The sequence below is a fragment of the Lissotriton helveticus genome, chromosome 2_2 (assembly GCF_964261635.1).
Source record: "Lissotriton helveticus chromosome 2_2, aLisHel1.1, whole genome shotgun sequence".
In the NCBI taxonomy this organism is placed as follows: Eukaryota; Metazoa; Chordata; class Amphibia; order Caudata; family Salamandridae; genus Lissotriton; species Lissotriton helveticus.
The window spans coordinates 381,130,206-381,146,408 of record NC_136060.1 but is presented as its reverse complement, the minus strand read 5'-3'; the positions used below and the strand labels follow the sequence as shown (position 1 = coordinate 381,146,408).

General features: G+C 50.3%; 1 protein-coding gene across 1 annotated transcript in view; it reads right to left on the bottom strand.

Annotated features, from left to right (window-relative positions):
- Positions 1-14,627, bottom strand: part of HAUS3 (HAUS augmin like complex subunit 3) — a 108,167-nt gene extending 93,540 nt beyond the window's left edge. Inside the window, exon 1 of the mRNA XM_078678604.1 lies at positions 14,245-14,627. The gene's annotated coding sequence lies outside the window, so the exon portion shown is untranslated. The remainder of the gene's footprint in view (positions 1-14,244) is intronic.
- Between the last annotated feature and the right edge of the window lie 1,576 nt (positions 14,628-16,203).

The window sequence follows — 16,203 nt, the reverse complement described above, 5'->3', positions numbered from 1 at the left end:
CTCACCCCCATCTCCAGAGCCTATGGACTCTGGATTGTGTCATACGCAGACAATACCCAACTCATCCTCCCCCTATCCAACAAACTCAACACCGCCAGACAACTTTCGAGAAGGCATGGAAGCAGTCGCCAAATGGATGAAAAAGAGCTGCCTACAACTAAACACAAACAAAACGGAAGTACTCATCATGGGCCCAAACCAAGACGCCTGGAACAACACCTGGTGGCCCCCGCCCTCTGAAGCCCGCCTACCCCAACGGACCACACACCAACCTGGGAATCATCCTGGACTCAGCTCAAAATGGACCGCCAGATCAACTCAGTCTCGTCCTCCTGCTTCCACACCCTCTGCCTCCTACGTAAATGTAAATGTAGATTGTGCTTATATAGCGCACGGCTACCCGCAGTGGGTGTCCCGGCGCTTGCATAGGGAACCCGTCCTGATATTCCCTTGTGAGATAGCAGGGTATCCACAAGGTGAAAGTCAGGCATCCCGCCGCGAGGGGCCGTTGTGGAGATTAAGCAAGCTATTGCCCAGAGTCGCAGAGTGTGAACCCGTGAGTCGAGGAGGCACCGGGGTGAGAATTATCGAGTCCGTGGAATTTTTAGTCCAAGACCCGCCGAGGCGGGGAATTGAACCCTGGTCCAGGACCGATCTCAGCTTCCGGGTCTGCCGCCTCTAACCCCCGAGCCACACTTCTCCACAAGACCTTCAAATGGATCTACCACACACATTCTGATGCCACTGCCCTGATTACAGACCTTTCTAACTTAGGTCTTGAATTACAAAATCATGGACCCACCCACAAAGGAGGACATATGCTAGATTTACTTTTTTGTAATTGTGCCAAAGTAATCTGCTCCCCGGCAAAAGAAATTTCATGGACAGACCACTCCATGCTTGAATTTCTTTTAGTAACTCCTGTAAGAACTGTTAAGAGTGCTCCTCTTCCCCCCACTTGGCGACGACAGTGGCATAAAGTCACTGCCAATAAAATTCAGGAATTCTGGACAAATCCGGAAATTTCAGCAACTGACACCGCTGATATGGCCTTAACTAAGCTCAATGTCTCTATTAAGCAAGCTATTGACATTGTAGCCCCATTAAAAAAACACAAACAGTATCCTGTGCCTAAACAAGATAGCTAGTATACCCACGAACTGAGGGTAGCAAAACAAAACTGCAGACGAGCTGAGAAGGCTTGGAGGAAAGGGAAGACTGAGAGCAGCAGAGTAGCTTTCTTAGATACTCAATCCAAGTATTATAAAAATATAAAGCAAGCCAGGAAACAACATCTAACGCAGCAGATAGCACAGGCAGGCAACTGCTCTAAGGAGCTTTTTAACATCCTGCAGAATTTTATTAAGCCGACTGCTTGTGATAGCTCTGAGGACTTCTCACAAGACCTATGTGATGAAGTCTCGACATATTTTGAGGACAAAATAAACAACATCTATGAAAAAATAGTAGCAGCCAATGGCGCTATAAAAATTACTAACAAAGGCCATCCCCATCCTCATTTTCCGGTATCTAGCAACAAACCCACCCTTTCTATTTTTCCCTCCGATCACCAACACAGAGCTCCTCTCTTTCTGCAGTCACATTTAATCTGGGTCGCCTAATGACCTTATTCCAACTAAAATGGTTGGCCCCATGATCTCTTTTTTGGGACCTCACATGTTGGATGTGATTAACATCTCCTTAACGAAAGGCCAGGTCCCTGCAGACTGGAAAAGGGCGGTGGTGAACCCGATTAGAAAAAAAGCATCTTCCCCTTGGACAGACCTCTCCAACTTACGACCTATCTCCCTCCTACCCTACCTGGGCAAGGTTACGGAGAGGCACGTGAACACCTATCTCTCTCAACATCTTGAAGCGACGGATGGCCTGGACTATTCACAATTTGGTTTCAGGCCAAACCACAGCACAGAATCAGCCCTTCAGACAGTGACCAATAACATCAGAATGGCACTGGATGATGGCAGCTCTATGATTCTGGTGCTGTTGGACCTTTCCGCCGCTTTCGATACGGTGTCTCACACGGTGCTTCTTGACCGCCTAGGTGAGGTGGGTGTGGAGGGAGAGGCTCTGACATGGATGAAGAGCTTTTTGACTGGTCGTGTCCAAGAAGTTAGGCTGGGCTCCCACAAATCCACACTAAGGGAGCTCAATAAGGGAGTGCCACAAGGCTCATGCCTTAGTCCTACACTCTTCAATGTGTATGTGGCCCCCCTAGCCAACTTAGCTAGATCTTTCGGGTTCACCCCGGTGTCGTATGCCGACGACACCCAACTCCTTTTCCCTTTCAAAACTCTCATCTGCAATAAAAAGATCTTTTGCAGATGGCATGAGAGCCATTGCAGACTGGATGTCAACTAACTGTCTGCAGTGTAATGTGGGGAAAACGGAGGTCATGTGTTTTGGACAAGCGGCAACATATTGGTCATCTGACTGGTGGCCCGTGGAGCTAGGTCCTGTCCCCACCCCCAAGAGTTCTGTTAGGAACCTGGGAGTGCTCTTTGATCAGCAACTTACCTTTAAGGGACATGTAAATCAGGTTGCTGGTACCTGCTTCCGGGCTATTGGGATGTTGAGACGAGTCTTCCCCTACATACCAGACCATCACAGAAAAACGCTTGTGCAGGCTCTGGTCATCAGCAGGGTGGATTACTGCAATGGGTTGCTCCTCGGAGCTAACGAGGAGCAACTCAGTAAATTGCAAGTAATCCAAAATACAGCAGCAAGGATTGTCCTGAATGTTCCATCAAGGACTCCTTCCGTTCCCCTGCTGGTGAGACTCCACTGGCTTCCAGTAAGGAAATGAGTCCAATTCAAAACTCTATGCACTATTCATAAGAGTATGATAGGGGAGGGCCCTAAATACATGACCGAAATCTTTCAGTCCTACATCCCTGGGCGACCTCTGCGCTCCAGTCATCAGCAGTTCTTGCAGATACCAAGAGTAAAAAAGGCCAGACAAGGCGGCCGTGCATTAGCTTATGCCGGACCAGCACTCTGGAATTCTCTGCCCCCAGAACTCAGATCTATTTCCAGTCATCTGAGTTTTCGGAAAACTTTAAAAACGTATCTGTATCCTGATAAATAATTGCCTTCCAGCTCTTGCACCCTTTTACTGGACATACTCTCAGAATTAGTACACTCTTGTGTTGCAGCAATAGCGCGGAGATACCCCTTCGGGGGTCTAGTCTGGCGCTTTATAAGAATATAAAATAAATAAATAAATGAATAAATCCCCCTCGAACACAGAAAGACTGTCACTCACACCCTGGTCACCAGCAGGCTCGACTACGGCAACGCACTCTATGCCGGAATAATCAAAAACCTCACTGCAAGCTACAGGACATCCAAAACGCTACCGCAAGACTGGTACTCAACCTGCCAAGCCACTGCCACATCTCCAAGCACCTGCGCACACTCCACTTGCTCCCCATCGAAGCTAGAGTCACCTTCAAGATGCTAACCCACGCTCACAAGGCCATCCACGACACGGGACCAGCATACCTTAACAGCTGACTCAATTTCCACGTGCCCCAAAGGACCCTGCGATCAGCCCAGCTCTCCTATGCTGTGGTCCCCCGCACCAGCAAGACAAGATCGGGAGGCCGCTCCTTTTCCTTCCACGCGGCCAGAGCCTGAACAGACCTTCTGCTCCACCTCAGAGAGATAACATCGCTCCCCATCTTTGCAAGAAACCTCAAAACCTGGCTCTTCGACAGACCCCCTCCTTGATACACACACACACACACACACACACACACAGACAGAGCCACGCACACACACACACAGACCGAGCCACAGAGACACACACACAGACCGAGCCACAGACACAGACAGAGCCACGCACACAGAGAGCCACGCGCACACACACACAGAGCCACGCACACAGAGAGCCACGCGCACACACACACAGAGCCACGCGCACACACAGAGAGCCACGCGCACACACAGACACGCGCACACACAGACACGCACACACACAGACAGAGCCACAGACACAGACAGAGCCACGCACACAGAGAGCCACGCGCACACACACACAGAGCCACGCACACAGAGAGCCACGCGCACACACACACAGAGCCACGCGCACACACAGAGAGCCACGCGCACACACAGAGAGCCACGCGCACACACAGACACGCGCACACACAGACACGCACACACACAGACAGAGCCACGCGCACACACAGACACGCACACACAGACAGAGCCACGCACACAGACAGACAGAGCCACACACACGCACACACAGAGCCAAACACACGCACACACAGAGAGCCAAACACGCACGCACAGAGCCACGCACACACACAGCCACGCACACACAGCCACGCACGCACACACACACACACAGCCACGCACACACACACACACAGCCACGCACACACACACACACAGCCACGCACACACACACACACAGCCACGCACACACACACACACAGCCACACACACACACACACACAGCCACACACACACACACACACAGCCACGCACACACACACACACACAGCCACGCACACACACACACACACAGCCACGCACACACACACACACACAGCCACGCACACACACACACACACAGCCACGCACACACACACACACAGCCACGCACACACACACACACACAGCCAGAGCCACGCACACACACACAGCCAGAGCCACGCACACACACACAGCCAGAGCCACACAGACAGAGCCACGCACACAGACAGAGCCACGCACGCACACACAGAGCCACGCACAGAGCCACACACACACACAGAGCCACACACACAGCCACGCACACACACACACAGCCACGCACGCAGAGCCACGCACACACACACAGAGCCACAGAGCCACACACAGAGCCACACACACACACAGAGCCACACACACACACACAGAGCCACACACACACAGAGCCACACACACACACAGAGCCACACACACAGAGCCACGCACGCACACACAGAGCCACGCACGCACACAGAGCCACGCACGCACACAGAGCCACGCACGCACACAGAGCCACGCACGCACACAGCCACGCACACACACACAGCCGCGCACACACACAGCCGCGCACACACAGCCACGCGCACACACACAGAGCCACACACAGAGCCACACACACAGAGCCACACACAGAGCCACACACACAGAGCCACACACACACAGAGCCACACACACACAGAGCCACACACACACAGAGCCACACACACACACAGAGCCACACACACACACAGAGCCACACACAGAGCCACACACACACACAGAGCCACACACACACACAGAGCCACACACACACACAGAGCCACACACACACACAGAGCCACACACACACACACACAGAGCCACACACACACACACACAGAGCCACACACACACACACACAGAGCCACACACACACACACACAGAGCCACACACACACACACACAGAGCCACACACACACACACACAGAGCCACACACACACACAGAGCCACACACACACACACACACAGAGCCACACACACACACAGAGCCACACACACACAGAGCCACACACACACAGAGCCACACACACACAGAGCCACACACACACAGAGCCACACACACACACACACACACAGAGCCGCACACACACACAGAGCCGCACACACACACAGAGCCGCACACACACACAGAGCCGCACATACACACACAGAGCCGCACACACACACAGAGCCGCACATACACACACAGAGCCGCACACACACACACAGAGCCACACACACACACACAGAGCCACACACACACACACAGAGCCACACACACACACACACAGCCGCACACACACAGCCACACACACACACACAGCCACGCACACAGCCACGCGCACACACACACACACAGCCACACACACACCCACAGCCACAGCCACGCACACACACACACACACACACACACACACACACAGCCACAGCCACAGCCACGCACACACAGCCACGCGCACACACACAGAGCCACACACACAGAGCCACACACACAGAGCCACACACACAGAGCCACACACACAGAGCCACACACACAGAGCCACACACACAGAGCCACACACACACACACACACAGAGCCACACACACACAGAGCCACACACACAGAGCCACACACACAGAGCCACACACACAGAGCCACACACACACAGAGCCACACACACACAGAGCCACACACACACAGAGCCACACACACACAGAGCCACACACACACAGAGCCACACACACACAGAGCCACACACACACAGAGCCACACACACACAGAGCCACACACACACAGAGCCACACACACACAGAGCCACACACACACAGAGCCACACACACACAGAGCCCCACACACACAGAGCCCCACACACACAGAGCCCCACACACACAGAGCCCCACACACACAGAGCCCCACACACACAGAGCCACATACACACACAGAGCCACACACACACACAGAGGCACACACACACACAGAGCCGCACACACACACACAGAGCCGCACACACACACACAGAGCCGCACACACACACACAGAGCCACACACACACAGAGCCACACACACACAGAGCCACACACACACAGAGCCACACATACACAGAGCCACACATACACAGAGCCACACATACACACATACACACATACACACATACACACACAGAGCCGCACACACACACAGAGCCACATACACACACAGAGCCACACATACACACACAGAGCCGCACACACACAGAGCCACACACACACAGAGCCACACACACACACAGAGCCACACACACACACAGAGCCACACACACACAGAGCCACACACACACAGAGCCACACACACACAGAGCCACACACACACAGAGCCACACACACACAGAGCCACACACACACAGAGCCACACACACACAGAGCCACACACACACAGAGCCACACACACACACACAGAGCCACACACACACACACACAGAGCCCCACACACACACACACAGAGCCCCACACACACAGAGCCCCACACACACAGAGCCCCACACACACACACAGCCACGCACACACACACACACAGCCACAGCCACGCACACACACACACACACAGCCACAGCCACGCACACAGCCACAGCCACACACAGAGCCACACACACAGAGCCACACACACAGAGCCACACCACACACACAGAGCCACACACACACAGAGCCACACACACACAGAGCCACACACACACAGAGCCACACACACACAGAGCCACACACACACACAGAGCCACACACACACACAGAGCCACACACACACACAGAGCCACACACACACACAGAGCCACACACACACACACAGAGCCACACACACACACAGAGCCACACACACACACACAGAGCCACACACACAGAGCCCCACACACACAGAGCCCCACACACACAGAGCCCCACACACACAGAGCCCCACACACACAGAGCCCCACACACACAGAGCCACACACACACAGAGCCACACACACACAGAGCCACACACACACAGAGCCACACACACACAGAGCCACACACACACAGAGCCACACACACACAGAGCCACACACACACAGAGCCACACACACACAGCCACGCGCACACACAGCCACGCACACACACACACACAGCCACAGCCACGCACACACACACACACAGCCACAGCCACAGCCACGCGCACACACACAGAGCCACACACACAGAGCCACACACACACAGAGCCACACACACACAGAGCCACACACACACAGAGCCACACACACACAGAGCCACACACACACAGAGCCACACACACACACAGAGCCACACACACACACAGAGCCACACACACACACAGAGCCACACACACACAGAGCCACACACACACACACAGAGCCACACACACACAGAGCCACACACACACAGAGCCACACACACACAGAGCCACACACACACACACAGAGCCACACACACACACACACAGAGCCCCACACACACAGAGCCCCACACACACAGAGCCCCACACACACAGAGCCACACATACACAGAGCCACACACACACAGAGCCACACACACACAGAGCCACACACACACAGAGCCACACACACACAGAGCCACACACACACAGAGCCACACACACACAGAGCCACACACACACAGAGCCACACATACACACACACAGAGCCACACACACACACACAGAGCCACACACACACACACAGAGCCACACACACACACACACAGAGCCACACACACACAGAGCCACACACACAGCCACACACACAGCCGCACACACAGCCACGCACACACACACAGCCGCACACACACACACAGTCACGCACACACACACACAGTCACGCACACACAGTCACGCACACACACGCACACAGCCACACACACGCACACACACAGCCAGAGCCACGCACACACACAGCCAGAGCCACGCACACACACAGCCAGAGCCACGCACACACACAGAGCCACACACGCACAGAGCCACACACACACACACAGCCACGCACACACAGCCACGCACACACACACAGCCACGCACACACACACAGCCACGCACACACACACAGCCACGCACACACACACAGCCACGCACACACACACAGCCACGCACACACACACAGCCACACACACAAACACAGCCACATACACAAACACAGCCACACACAGCCACGCACACACAGCCACGCACACACACACAGCCACGCACACACAGCCACAGCCACGCACACGCACACACAGCCAGAGCCACGCACACACACAGCCAGAGCCACGCACACACACAGACAGAGCCACGCACACACACAGACAGAGCCACGCACACACACAGACAGAGCCACGCACACACACAGACAGAGCCACGCACACACACAGACAGAGCCACGCACACACACACACACACACACACACAGCCACACACGCACACAGAGCCACACACGCACAGAGCCACACACGCACACACACAGAGCCACACACGCACACACACAGAGCCACACACGCACACACACAGAGCCACACACGCACACAGAGCCACGCACACACACACAGAGCCACGCACACACACACAGAGCCACACACGCACACACACAGAGCCACACAGCCACGCACACAGAGCCACGCACACACACACAGAGCCACGCGCACACACACAGAGCCACGCGCACACACACAGAGCCACGCACACACACACAGAGCCACGCACACACACACACACAGAGCCACGCACACACACACACACAGAGCCACGCGCACACACACAGAGAGCCACGCGCACACACACAGAGAGCCACGCGCACACACACAGAGAGCCACGCACACACACACAGAGAGCCACGCACACACACACAGAGAGCCACGCACACACACACAGAGCCACGCACACACACACAGAGCCACGCACACACACACAGAGCCACACACACACACACACACAGAGCCACACACACACACAGAGAGCCACACACGCACACACAGAGAGCCACACACACACACACACACACAGAGCCACACACGCACACACACACAGAGCCACACACGCACACACACACAGAGCCACACACGCACACACACACAGAGCCACACACGCACACAGAGCCACACACACAGAGCCACACACACAGAGCCACACACACAGAGCCACACACACAGAGCCACACACACAGAGCCACACACACAGAGCCACACACACAGAGCCACACACACAGAGCCACACACACAGAGCCACACACACAGAGCCACACACACAGAGCCACACACACACAGAGCCACACACACACAGAGCCACACACACACAGAGCCACACACACACAGAGCCACACACACACAGAGCCACACACACACAGAGCCACACACACACAGAGCCCCACACACACACAGAGCCCCACACACACACACACAGCCCCACACACACACACACAGCCCCACACACACACACAGAGCCCCACACACACACACAGAGCCACACACACACACACAGAGCCACACACACACACACAGAGCCACACACACACACAGACAGAGCCACACACACACACACAGACAGAGCCACACACACAGACAGAGCCACACACACAGACAGAGCCACACACACAGACAGAGCCACACACAGAGCCACACACACACACACAGAGCCACACACACAGACAGAGCCACACACACACAGACAGAGCCACACACAGACAGAGCCACACACACACAGAGCCACACACACACAGAGCCACACACACACAGAGCCACACACACACAGACAGAGCCACACACACACAGACAGAGCCACACACAGACAGAGCCACACACACACAGACAGAGCCACACACACACAGACAGAGCCACACACACACAGACAGAGCCACACACACACAGACAGAGCCACACACACACAGACAGAGCCACACACACAGACAGGCCGAGACGAGGTAGGAAGGGGGGGGTCTCGGTGTGTGCGTGCATGCGCTGCGGCGGGGGGGGTTCTGTGAGTGAGAGTGCGTGTATGCGCGGCGAGGGGGGGGGTCTGTATGTGTGTGCGAGTCTGCTTCCAAGGAGCCATGGGAGACAGGAAGCGCGCGCGACCTGATCCCAGTTCCAAGGTTGCGCGTGCACCTCACTTGTCTCCTGTCTCCCTTGACTCCTGGAAAGCAAGAATGATTGCAATAGTGTCTCGGAACGACAGATCGCTTCGCGATCTGTTCGCAGTTCCTAGACCTAAAAAGGGAACAAATCAGAAGCTAAATATTACTGTCCCAGTTCCCTCTTAGACTTCAATAAAAGTGATGAGTAGAGTTTTATTAGCAAGACATGAGGAGTGGGTAACAGATAACGTGATTTTATCACTGGCACAACATGGTTTTAGAAGAGGGTTAGGTACGACAGAGCAATACATTAACTTACAGCTTTTCATAGGTAAATATACGTGTGCAAAACAAGGGAGTCTATATTTATGTTTTGCAGATTTCAGTAGTGCTTTTGATCTGGTTGACCATGCTATCCTTTGGCCAGTTCTGCTTAACCTTGGAGCTCCAGAACCGATTATTTTATCGCGAGGTTGTACAAATAATAAACAACCAGAGTCTGGTATGGTCAACGCGGTGAGTGCACCCCAAATTTTTAGGTCAAACGAGGCATCCGCCAAGGCTGTGCCAAGCACTGTTGCTTTTTAATTTCTTTATAAATAAAGTCGACACAGCCCTCAAGTCAGTGCAGGCGGATGCACCTCAGCTGCAGGTCATGCTATACCGGTCCTGCTTTATGGAGATGATGCTGTGCTTTTGTCTATAACTCCGGTTGGCCTACAGCGACTACTAGATAAGTTTGAAGCTTTTACTATCAGTAGGAAGTTATTAATCAACAAAGCAAAAACATGTTTCTAAAAAAAAAAATTACAAAAAGTTTTTTTTTTTTTTAAACAAAGCAAAAACATTTACTATGGTATGCAGCCTAAAACCCAAGGAAACTAAAAACATTTTTATAGATAGCACCAGAGTGGAAACTGTTAACAATTTTTGCTATTTGGGGATAACTTTTTCAGGCAAGGGAAATTGGTCGCATGAATTAACAAATGTCCGTTCAAAGATGCTAAAGAGTGCACATGGGGTCTTCTGTTTTGTATCTAAATTGGGAGACCGCTGTATTAAGGACATTATAGATATTTATAAAGCTAGATGTGCTTTAATTGCATTATATGGTGCCGCGTGTGGGGCCATAACACCAGCCACGCACTACAAACAGAGGAAAATGCTTTCCTAAAACATATCTTATGCCTGCCCGCATCTTCAGAGATAGTACACCGAGAAGTGGGAATAAGATATTTATCGAACTTGATTGCTATGCGACCCTTAATGCTCTGGAGATCCATTTGGGCCAAGAACAAGACAAAATTTACCCAAACCCTCATCCAGGATTGCCTGCAACTGAACAACAGTTTATCTATCCCTTGGATAAAATATATCTTGGAAGTAAACAACAAATTATTTAAGATTAAGATCCATGAAAATCCAGCATATGTGATAGGCATGTCCAAGCTGGAAATAAAGAGTATGTTCCTGCCACACAAAAATGGGATCCGTATGAGAACAGTTGGGAAGCAAACTACATATCTGTTTTACAAAACAATTGTAGATAGTGATGGCTTTCAAAGCTATTTGTCTTTAGTTACAAAGCCTTCACATCGTTTTGTATTAACAAGGCTGAGGTTGGGAATGGCTCATCACCTAGTTGCGTGCCCCGAAATGAAAATAAGGTCTATAACCCTATGCCCATGTGATGAGCATTCCAAACAGAGCACTATGCCCTTTCTACTTTTCTGTGATTTTTATCTGCACTTTAATGAGTTACTTATTCAAAGCCATTGCTAAAAAAAAAATACATTGTAAGAACAACTAACGCTGCTATGAATCTATTAATTGCACTAAAGGATTGTGGGATATGTTTTTATGTTGCGACATTTATTTTAAAATCAATTTATGTGAGAAAAAGTATCCTGATTTTAATTTGAATGTAATTAATTAATTGGACCATTTCTGTGTAATTGGATTTAACTGTTTGTATACATATATCTGTTGCTTTTCTGGTTGTAATACATACTGAATAAAGCTTGCTGAACCGAACCGACTAAGGAAATTTTCAATGTGCATTGGATTACAGTCCTGTTGTCATATCACAGTTTGCAAACGGAGTTTAGCCCAACTGCAAGTTTTGCAATCTTGGCAGGAAACTAGAACCAAGGAATGAGCTTGAAAATGATTGTCAAAGATCATCTAATTTTGTCACATGGAAAAACTAGGATTCTAACTTGCCTACTTGGCCACATCCAGAGGAGAAGCTCTAATGAAGAAGCCGTGGGTTGCAATCCCAACAGTAATGCACCTGGTCTGGGACTTGCTTAGATTTTTAGTGCATTATCTATTGCCAGCATAATTTGGTAAAGTGGCAAAAAACAGCCACTCGATGTCAATTTAACTAGATCCTTGGCTAAAATTACCTATTATCGCACATCTAGTGGTGATGTCTGCCCCTCCCCCAGAATTAGCAGATAAGGGAATAACGACTGAAGGCAATTAAGAGAACTTTTCTAGGTGGATAACATGGTATATCGGGTCCATACTATTTTAGTATTTTGAATAAGGTAATGCAGTTACCCTCTTCATACTCTCGACTCTGCCAGGCTAGCGAAACAGAGCATTGAAGTCCAACTCCAGCATATGGTATAGTGAAGAGATCACAGATAAAATGTCAAACAGTAACAGACTAAATAAGCTACACACAGGGTCAGTTCTTTAAAAGAGATGCTAGTGCTAAATTAAAGGAGGGTAGTATGTATTGTTACCACCTGGTATGTATTATACCAGCATAAAAATATCGGTTATGTCCTGCCGGTACAAAAATGTGCATAATTACCTAAATCCAGTATTTTTTCCACTTATCGGTACATACTTGAAACAGTATATGTAAAAGTAAACCACTTTAAAATGTGTTCCTTAATGACCAAAATGGATAATTAAATGTTAAAAATTATTACAGACCATGCCACAAAGTTCTACTTCTGAATCATGTCCGGGTCTTTGCAGAATGTTAAAACCCTAGCGGTATAAAATTAAACTCTACGAATCCCCACCGTGACTCGGAACCAAAGTGCCAAACCCCCAATAAATGGATTCAGATACCCCTGCACCACGCTGACCAACAGTATGTTACTTACACCAATTCTCCGTATCATGCCCGTTGCTGTTCTTGGCACTAATGTCACTTATTCTGTCATTGTATCATTTCCGGGTCGCAAACACAAAAGAACCAATCCCGCAGCTAAACAAATTTCAATAATAGTCTGGGAGTGGGCGGTACTGCTGAATATATATATATATATATATATATATATATATATCTATCTCTCAGGTGGCCTATGATTGGATTAGTCGTGAAGATTAGCCAATCCTGGTGCGCCATGCATAATTCCGACGTGCTGATTGGCTGCTGTGGGATCTCTGTATGCCTTCACGATCTATTCTTTAAGCACACAGCGGTGCGTGCATGAGCTGAAAACCAGTTGGAATTGGAAAGGAGTTAGGCGCTGACCTGGCAGTGGAAAAGTGGTTATGGCTGTGTAGGGTGTGTTACGTTTCTGCCGCCTGCCGTTTTGGATAGGGTGGCTGGCGATGGGGAGAAGGAAGAGAAGGAGCTCAAGTTACAACCAAAATTACTGGTCTGTGCACATAGTGTGAAATCCGTGGAATGTCTTAGCAGTTTACACTAAATTACAGCAAGAGAAAAACCCACCTCGCCTGTCAAGTTCCCAAAATCCAGCTGGTGGCAGCGCGAAGTATCATCCGTATGTTACTCTTCAAAAGTTGACTGGGATAGTGCCACCGCAAAGTGATGAACGCGCGACGCCTCAGCGCCCGTTTGCGTGGGAAGCCTTCCTGACGGGTAATGCACCGCAAACGGCCCCGCTTTCAGTCTGGTCTTCTCAGCAGCTTCACGAGCCGATCCTGCCTTGAGAACACCGAGACTCGGCCATGCGAAGGCGACGGATGCTAGCGAACAGCAGGAGCCTCAACGTCAAAGCGATTTCCCGCCCATCGGTGAAATAAACGGACTTCTTTAACGACAGCCCCAGCCTATCCGCTGCGTCACGAGCGCTCTATATTCTGTTTGGTTCCCACATGGCGCACGCGCCTCTCTCTATGCCCCGCATTGCTAGAGTGTACACTTCCGCCGAGGGAAGCACCTGCTTAACGTCTCACGTTTCAGTCGTTTCGTGTACAGCCTCCTCCCTTGTTTCCCGTTTCTTTTACTCCAGTCTTGTCCCGTCCACATATTCACTCCTCGAACCCATGATTTGGGAGTTAACGTGTGGCGGAGAAATGGGATGAAGTCACGAAAAGCAAGGCAAAACTGTCAAATTACACATTTATGGTTTAAAAAAAAAAAGAAATTGGTAACATGAACAAAGCTGACAGTAAATGAGTTCTAACTTAATTGGTCACCAGACAGGACCTATATTTCAAATATCTCGCAAGGTTTAGAGTAGGTACCTGCCGCTGTGCTGCCCAGAATTGTTCACAGAATTATAATAATGGCAAGATAATTCTGGTCCTAAATGTAGTTCCAGGAGAGTTCCGTGATTTGCCAGTCACAGTTTTGAGAGGTTAATGTGATAGAGCGCGCGAGGCCACCCGACCAATAGTTTCGCCGTTTCCGGCTTCAGGGCCCATATACTTTTCAAATCACCATATACATCGCTCAGGTGACTTCACGAGCTCTACCAAGTTGGTGTGTGTGTGTTCCCTGCTACCAATTTTCGGTGCACCCGACTTACCATCCACCGATGCGGGTGCCTAATGACCACAATGAATCAGGGAGCTAGCTGTAAAAGAAAGGCAGCAAAATACAAACCCAACCAATAACATTCAAATACTGTTTAAAATGACCACGGACAACTGGAAGTTTTAAAATGTTTATCTAAAGTTCATTATTTTCTTGCATGAGGTACAATAAAACAAGGCAATCAATAATCAAGATAACGTAAATCACATAGGCATAAAGAAATAATGACAGAGTAATCATCAAAGTACTAATAAAATGTAACGAGAAAAGATACTATGCAAGTCAGTATTATCTAAACAGGGATAGCCTAAGTGTGGGTGACTATAGGAGAGCTTATAATGAATAACACGCTTCACTTAAGGTGAATGGGCCTTTGAACAATCTAGGCAATGAAGTTCTAGACCATATCAGGAAATGACACACTGCTATGCAAAATATAATTTCTAACAAATGAGAAGACATAGGAATAAACTTATGGAAAAATATAAATGACTTTCAATAGTTGCAGAAAGGCATGGAAAATATCACATATGCAATGTTGAACTTTATTAAAGCAAAAGTTAGAAATTTAGAAGGTGCAAGATTTAAAGAGTTTTCAGAGCAATATTTACCTAGAAAGGTGTGGAAACCAAACCCTGGCCACGGGTCAGTTAAGGACAGGAAACCCTCAAGGAAGGATACCCCTCAAAGGACAGCAGGTGCAGAATGGACACCCAGGATAGGACAGGATACCCTCGGAATAGGAATCAGAACAGGACCCTCAGGACAGGACAGCAAACCCTCAGGACAGGACCCTCTTCAGGACAGGACCGGAACCCACAGTTCGGAAGCAACGCCTGCGCTCCACCCGCTCTGCAGCTATCGATCAAGACCCCGATTGGGTCAGCGAACTCCCAGCTAAGTGCTTTG